Genomic DNA, 9,057 nt, shown 5'->3' with positions numbered 1-9,057 from the left:
CTGTTCATTTGTGATAGCACACATTAGGAGGATATGATTTATTAACTTAATTTATCTCTCCTTTTGGGTAGACTTTGCCTGGTGCAAAAAATATCTGGAATCGTAGCCTGTTTATGGTACATTTGGAGGATATGATTTCAAGAATAAAGCTGGATTGAAGAATCTTCGTTACATAAGTGAAAGATGTAAGATATATAGTAAAACAACTCTTGACGAACAGATGATATAAATATAATACTCCAAATGTAATTATATAAAAGAAATATAATTAAGACCACTAGATCATATACAAGATTAATATATGAAAATGGTTACAAGATGTATTGTGAGGGTAATTTAGAAGGAGAAACGATATCCAGAATCAAGATGATCTTCGCATGCAAAAGTATCTGCATAAGATATCCTTACAATTAAAAGTATTAGTACAATATTGTCTTTGCATATATAAATTCTTAATAAATTTCCAGAAGAAAATCCAGAAAGCCCTAGCTAGTTGTGTTGTAGAAAGTTATTAAGATCCAAATCTAATAGATCTGGTGTGGTAAGAAACAGACAGATCTGAAACTATACTTTCATCATCATGCATGACAATGAAGATCCAGTCCTATAACTTTATTCTACCTGGCAAAAAAAAGGCAATCATAACACAATCATAGCAGCGCAGAAAAAAGTAATCAAAACCTAAAGGTTGTAATGATGACACTTGCAAATTCCAAGAGTAAGAAAGTCAGTTTCTTCCATCATTACAACAATCTGCAAATACCTGAAACTTATTTTTCTACCGGTCCCAAAAGACCAAAAAAATTATTTTAATGTAAGGATTGATCAATGAAACATGTAACAGAATCCAAGAAAGCAAAGGTAATATATCAAACCTTTAACAAGGGTTCAACCACAAGATCTGAAACCCTAAATTAAGAAAAAAGGTACGTTGGAGAGTAAGCAGGGAGCAATAATTGGGGGGAATGAAGCCTGGTCCGACGACCCTAAAATCCTAATCAGATCTCAAACATGGAGGTGTGATTCGATTAGATCGAAGAAGATCTAACATGAATAGCTAGAGTCTTCGAGCCAAACAACATTCCCCTCAAAAGAGAAAGCCCCTTCCCATCGAAGAATCCTTGTATGGTTTGTAATGATCTAAAATTATCTCTCTATCGGTTTTCTCCTCCCACAAGACCCGGCTAAGATCTAGAGAGAAACAGAGAGAGAGAGACGAGATGGAGAAGAAGATAAGTGAGTGGTGATGATAGAAGAGAGAATGAAGAAATAAAAAGGGCTTTTTATGAAGAAATTTAGTGGAGAACCAAAGATAAACAAGACAAGAAACATGGGTGTCTCTGGTCCCCACACTCTCTGTCCCTCTCTCTTTCAAATTTCAAGATATCGCAGTAAAAACATTGGATTTACTTTTTGAGACATGTCACTGGATTCTCATTTACTATGTTATTACTTGTTCTAGCAAAAATAAAATCTAAAGTTCCCATATCTTCCACTAATGCTATATTGAGTTGAGCCTAATTCCAACGTTCTTTATCTATTTACTTACGCAATGTTATAATGTGAAAGTAAAATGATCCAAACCCCAAAAACTAAATAAAAGGATGGTTAATGTTCTTTAAAGTATCGATGATTTAGTTCAATATATATAGACATGATTTCAAATCGTGTTGTAATTTAATTATACAAAATATCTATGAATAGTGTGAAACGTTATTTGAAATGTTGAAATATTCAAGTAATTTTTGTTTAGAGAAATAAAGAATTAATATTTAATTCAATTATGTTATACCAAACAAAAATCTATGAAATCAAGTATCTAATACAAATGTTTTACTAAACTATTTTCAACCAAATAATTGCATTTTAATACTGAGGAGATATAAGAGCATCTTGTTCTGCAGCTGTTACCAGTTTACAGTCTCAAAATTTTAATAACTCAATCGCCAACACTATAATTGATTTACGTTGACTAGCTATTACCCAAAAAATTATTGTTTCAACCCTATCCAGGAACATGAAAATAATAAAAAGAAATTAGAGGAACCGCGTAAGGGGGTGAAAAGAAACGAAAAAAGTAGGAAAGGTACAAAGACTAAGAACAGAAAATAAGTTATGAGAATCAAGATGAGAAAGGGAATCAAAAAGTGGTAAGGAGTGACTATAAAAGTTAGTCAGAGGAGTGGTTGAGTTATTGATCTGCCCAATACCAGCATTCTTCATTTATTGTCTCTCACCTTTTTCTTGTTTATTTTGTTACTTTAATCGCTTCAGCTTTATTTTAATTCGCCAGTCTTTTCAGATTTTATCAAACAAAGATAACTCTTCTTTGGATATTTTAAAAGGATGTATTCCATAAGTGTCATTTCAAATTTCTTCAGACAAATTTTTAAAAATATTTAATTTGTATTTTTTTTAAATATCATCATTTATATATCTAATCATATTTTACATAAATTTAAAAAATAAAATTGTAGTATTAAAATTCTTAAAACGAAATTTATTTATAACAAAAATTTTGTTTTACAACAACAATAAAGTAATACTATGAAACAGAGGGTAAAATTTTTTTTTTATAAAAATAACACGGCTTCGAAATACAACCAAATACGACCGGAATATATATAACACCAGTTTACACCATATATACGAATATAAAATGCTAAACAAGAGAACTTACAACGGTGATTCTACCATTTATGACGAATCAATATAGTTATCACGAATGAGCTGTCTCATCTATAATACGAAGGATCATAGCGAACGCTTCATTTAAAGTGTGATGGGATATATGAAAAGGTTTGACTCATTGTAAGAAAGTAAGAAACTGTATTGTCTAATACTTAAATCACAACAAGCAGAATTTAGGCAGTAATCATTTTACGAAATTATTAGAATAAGTGTGTTTTTACCGACAATTCGAGGTTTTATCAGTATAATACAGTAGTATATTTTAGAATTCGTTTATCGTTTTAACTAATTGCAAGTTTCGAGTAGTTGAGCTTCGTGAAATGGTCCATAGTAATTTTTTCGTGGCTCATTTCCCTTGAGAACTTTTTTTGTGGTTTAACTCAAAATCTCCGCATTGTCGTACACTTTTTTTTTTAATATATATATTAAAATCCACCCGATAGACGGGAATTGTGAAACGGTTACAAGTTTGATTTGAACAAAATTTCCCTAATCAATGTATTACAAGACTAGTTTCGTCCACTCACTAAATCTGGCATGTTTCACTAACTTGATTTTGAAATCCTATGGAACCAATTCCCGTTCTCAGCCCTCGGCTATAACCACAAATAAGTGAGGTTCTCCTCGTCGCCTCGGATGTCGGGACTATCAATGTTACCTCAGGAGTAGCTAGGAGTCGGTGAACGCCTCAAGACTTATAACCGCCTCAACCACTATAAGCACCAATGCCTGAAGGAGAAGGGATTAGAACACAAATCATGAGAAAATCGCTCCGACGCCCCTGTACAAACTCAACCAGCACCGAAACTGCCTCAGTAAAGAGCTCGATGAAGACCTCTGACCTTGACGGATAACAGAAAGACGGGAACAGAACGGCAGCTGCAAACCGAACCAGAACCTCGCTCCTTAACCTGCAAAGACAAACTAAAAGGCACTACCGCAACAAAACCCCATGGCAAGGCATCATAGCGGCACTGGGATATGCCTATCAGTCGCCTGAACCACCGAGGAGGAAGAGACTCCTCATACCAAAGAAGCTTCCACTCCTCATCAGACGCCTTCTCCGAGAACCAAAGTAAGGTTAGCCTTTGATGTCGGATAGATGAAACTGGTGGTACAGATAATACAGAAACAAAACAAACCGGAGCAAACAACTCGAGTGAGCTTGTCGACAAAGCTCAATCGAAAAACTGGTCCTCAAAGTCAGGAAGAGAACAAATGGATGTGAGAGAGGTCGCAGCCTCGCCTCAAAGAAGCCATAGACGACTATCTCCGACACCGCGACGCCACCACCACGAGCACCAACACACGCTGGCAACACGGGGGTTAAAGACGCACCTCTGAGTAGCTGGATCTCCAAAGCTCACACGACCGGAGAAGACATAGCACGTTAATCCGAGACACCAAGGAAGAACGAGCGCTTCACTTCCACACGACCCTCACCTTCGATCCAGACTGAGCCGTACAAGACAACAAACTAGACGAAAAGATGAGTCAAACATTCGCCTCACGCGCCACCGGCCCTGCAGGAGCTTAAAGGACCCCTGCAAAACCCTAAAAGCCGACTTCCATTACAGAGACCACAAACACTCCCGTGTCAACCTCCAAAGCCTAGCTGAACACCTTCGCAAACTCTCTTTTTCTGCAGTGAAGACGAAACACGGCGGGGCCTCCAAACTCAGAACACCAAGCAAAACTGAGAGAGTGAGGGAAACTGATAAGAACTAAATCGAAAACGAGGATGAAAGAGAGAATGATCCGCCGAACCGGACGTTCACGCAGCGCTCACGCGCACACACGACGCCGGTCGGAGGATAAGCTTTGTCGTCTTTTAGTCACTTTGGTTGAGAGGATAAGATGGAGAGAGAATTTTTTTTGTACCCTTTCTGGTCTGCTTTTGTAATTATTGTACACTTTTGTATTGATAGAAATTATTATTGGTGCCTTCATCATGTGACGTTTAATTTTACACGATGAAGGGTTTACAACTTCTTTTGTTTATTTGCTATAAAGAGAATTGACTATTAACTTGTTGGCAGTGTTCCAAAAATAGCGGTATACGCGAATCTTAAGCACTAGGCCTTATAATACCGTGGCGATTACCTTCCAAATCGCCTAAACAATTACAATATTGTATTAATAAATAATTTTTTATTTACTAATTTATAAACTATAATGATTAATATATTATGATATATAACTCTTATGAAAATAATTAATATAAAATTCGTTATAATTTATAAATAATGATATTAATATAAAATATTACATATATTTAATATATATTTATAATATATAAACACCTACGCCGCCTAATTAGGCGTCCATTTAATCGTCCTGGACACTAGGCATCGGGTCACTGCCAATTTAGCACCTAATGTTTACTTGACCAATGTTTCTCGTGCAAATATTCAGCTATTAGTAGTTTTAAAAATTTTGTTTTTGGTTAAATTTGAAGTTTTTTTGAAAATTTAATGTATTCGACTTATATTTTAATTTTACTGGGCAAAAAGTTTCATAATTTTTTTTTTTTGCTTTTTCTCAAAATTTTAAAAAACTTTTACTTTGATTTCAATTTAACGATGTCTGTCTTCGTCATGTTTTATAACAGTAACCGTTTTAGTCAACAAGGAAGAAAGAGAAGCAAATCTGGTTATTCATTAATCAATCATTAATACTCTTTTTTATCAACCATCATTATACTCTTATTCTCGAGATTTAGTGAGAGATTTAATCTGTCTGTGCATTGTTTTCACGAAACAAATCACTTTAATGAAACTGGCAGTTCTAACTATCCTATCTCACGCAATAATTAAGCTCAACAATCTCTTATTTCTTTACTTTTCTGTATGCTAAACTGTTTTTTTAAAGCTATATTCTCCAGTGTAATATTATTAGCATATAGGTATTATCTACTTGTAATTTTCAATCTCTTTTTCTACAAACAACTTTTTTTAAAAAACCAATGCATTTTTTTTTCTTGGAACTTTTGCCAATAGTTTCAAGCATTTTTTTTGTTGATAGCTTACAATATTTAAGAATCATTCATTTCAAAATTCAGTTTTTTCTCAAATTTCATTTTACGATTTTTAACCATATAAGTAGTACCGGTTTAGATGGGGTAAACAGTACCATTGGCCTCGCATCCAATTTTTCGTGTCCTCCCATTTTTAATAGTTAAGGGTGATCAGATTTTTTATATGATATATATTTTATAAATTTTAACATAAATTTTATAAAAAGTTACTAATAATAGTTTTAAATTTATTCTGAAAATTTAATATTTTTAAGGATTTAAATATATTTTTGCCTTGAAGCCCCTAAAATTATTGAGCTAGTCATGCGTATACGATGAATTTCTAATTACTAGTGACTGATTTTCTCTACAGTCGTATTTTCAATATACAGTTGCATCGTTGTACATCGTTATCCGGAGCTACTAATTCTACTGGTAAAGGTTTTTTTTTTTTAAAAGATGTCATATTCGTGTCTCAATAGTTAAAGAGAAATTACGAGTTTTGGCCTAGAATTTTTTGCAATAAAAAGACACACACAACAATGTTGAACTGTTTATTTATCAAAATCTCTATCGTGCCGTATAAACATTGAACACTAGTTTTATCGTCTAGTCTAGTATAAACTTATAATATGTAGCATTTGTAAATGTAATTAGCTAATTATATTACGGTAAAAGGGGGAGAAAGTCACTTTTTGTGACTCGCTTTTGAAATAAAGTTATGTCATTTAGTCAACTAGTTCAAACCTACTTTTTCTTTGTGTGTTTTTTATTGCTTTAATAATTGTCATTTTGCTAACAAGAGTCAAAACAAATACAATCGACATTCTAACTCAAGCAAATCAATTAAGCCCGCTGTAATATAAAGTACTTAGATTCTAATTAGATTTAAAAAAACAAAGAATCTTTAGTAGTATTTGGAAAATTTTGGTGCATTGACATTTTGATATGTCATTTTCTCATTTATATTTGTAAATATAAATGGTACATCATCCATCACATTCCTAAAATTAAAGGAAAAAATTATTTCTTTAATTCTTTCTCTCTTTTTTCCCATTGAAGAGCTAAAAGCAAGAGAGTGCCCGCGACAAGTGCTGCAACATTTTGTTTACCTTTGCTAGTGTCCAAGAAAATGTAATGAATTTCTCCACGTCGACTATGAGAAATAGGTAGAAACTGTGGATGATAATGACAAATGGAGAAGACGATTCCGGCTACACATTTCAACGTTTTTGTCTTTGAGAGTTGTGTTTTGTGTTGTATCCGAGTGTGAGAGAGAGACGACGTCATGTCAAACTGCATATCCGAACCCACGTTGGCCATTCTTACATTCCTTTATGCAACAAATGTAATTAATTGTTACATTTTTTTTTGACTGAGGGCATTCTAATTGCTACATCTTTTTTTTCCTAACTAATTGTTACATCTTTGATCGGTTATTTACATATTTTACTTCATTCATCTATTCTATACCTATAGCTATGTTTATTTTTTTATTAATTTGGACGGATGAATTTTAATTTCCACGTAAGAAATAAACTTATTTGACCGGTCAATCACGAGAACAACACCTTTCTATGCCACTGCTGAAATTCTACTTGCAACCATAAACAAATTACTTATGCGTGTGTGTAGAAAATGCAATGACGAATAACTGCATCTGTAAAAATGATATTTCCTTTAATTCAAAACTACTAATGAGACCCTTACTTGTCAAAACTTTTATTCACTGTTCTTTTAACCATTTCTTCGATATTTTTCCATCAATCTTCATCTCCACACATACACATATCTCATATATGTGTGAGAATATACGTTTGTTTTACGTGTGTACGTACAAATACAATGCCGACCAGCATGCATGTAGGATTACGCCAATTTTAGTGTTTTGGTGCCTCATTAGAGCTAACCTTATACCAGAAAATATACATTTAATAAGTGCCATAGCCAAACTCATAAAACAAAAAAATTACAATATGTCACGATTTTGCGTATTATACATTTATACTTCTGGCCGGAAAATATTATAAATAAAAAGTGAAAAATCTTCTTGTTAATAGCAAAAAATTTATTTAACATTTAGACCAAAAAAAGGAATAGCAAAAATTTACATGATCATAATCAATACTCGCATTATATCATAAGTGTGGAAGTCATTTATCGATGATTAGTACTAACTTTATAGTGGATATTATTTTAGTCCAGAACAATCTACATAACGACTACATATCTTATGGCTTCATTTTGGTTTGATTATGAAATGTGATTATGACATCCATAATACTAGGATAAGACCCGCGCCTTGCGCGGAATTAAGTTATTATTTTTTATTATATTTTGGAGAATGAAACAATAGTTTGGCTTCATTTGGATTAGGGGTGTTCAATCCAGATATCGGGTTGGTTTCGATTCGGTTCGGTTTTTTTCGGTATTTTGGTTAGTAAAATATAACTACTATTCTAAATCCATATTTACTTTGACTTTAGTCTTTCACATACTTTTGAAAGATTTCAACTGGACAACTAAATTGATCAGCCAATCTTGTTGCTTTAAATCATTAGTATATATATATATATATTATTTAGTTTGAATATTTATTAAATAAAAATTCATATGCGTTATATTTTATGATCATTTGTAACTTATTATAACAAAAAAATAATCTATTGATCACAAAATTTTCAGAGTGAGAATCTTCAAATTTCTAATAATATATAGACGTTTTGAAAAATTCAAAATATAACATATAAGAAAAAATATAAATGTTTTTATTATATATTTAATGTGATTTTTAAAATATCTTTTAATACTATAAAATTTAAAAAAGAACTAAGATACCAAAATTGTTATCAAATATTTATTATTCATAATAATTAATTTTCATATATACGTTAATCATATTAGGTAATTTCATAGCTTCTAATTAAGAAAAGTGCAAAAACAATATTTGGTAGATTATTTATCAATTCGAATATTCGATAGTTAGTTTAATAAAAAATATAATGTAAGTTAAGATGGACCAACCTATTTTTTTAAGAATAGTATATTTTATATAGTCATTTATTAAATGAGAATTTATAATCATACACTTCTATGATCATTTAAATCGTTTTATAACTGAATATTTAAATAATCGATAACAAAATTTTCAATATGAAATCTTTAATAAGTTTATAATTTATAAATGTTTTTGAAAATTCATTGAAAGTTTAATATTAAAATATTTATGTAATCTTATGGTATATAGTTTAATCTATATATATATATATGTTTTATTATTAAATGATATTTTTTACTCATATGGTTTTAAAATCATGTGTATCTTCTTATAATATTAAATAAAAGTTCAT

The 9,057-nt window shown here is 31.7% G+C and overlaps 2 long non-coding RNA genes across 2 annotated transcripts; both read right to left on the bottom strand.

Moving 5' to 3' along the window:
* Positions 1 to 209: 209 nt before the first annotated feature.
* On the bottom strand, positions 210 to 2,063 carry LOC111205394. The gene is made up of 2 exons (XR_002657946.2): positions 876 to 2,063; positions 210 to 389 (listed from the first exon to the last, which is right to left on the bottom strand). It is a non-coding gene; the product is annotated as an uncharacterized LOC111205394 (long non-coding RNA).
* A 1,022-nt stretch (positions 2,064 to 3,085) lies between these two features.
* On the bottom strand, positions 3,086 to 6,038 carry LOC125585723. The gene is made up of 2 exons (XR_007322708.1): positions 3,534 to 6,038; positions 3,086 to 3,420 (listed from the first exon to the last, which is right to left on the bottom strand). It is a non-coding gene; the product is annotated as an uncharacterized LOC125585723 (long non-coding RNA).
* Between the last annotated feature and the right edge of the window lie 3,019 nt (positions 6,039 to 9,057).

This window comes from Brassica napus, chromosome C4, assembly GCF_020379485.1.
Source record: "Brassica napus cultivar Da-Ae chromosome C4, Da-Ae, whole genome shotgun sequence".
In the NCBI taxonomy this organism is placed as follows: Eukaryota; Viridiplantae; Streptophyta; class Magnoliopsida; order Brassicales; family Brassicaceae; genus Brassica; species Brassica napus.
This window is presented reverse-complemented; position numbering and strand designations above follow the sequence as displayed.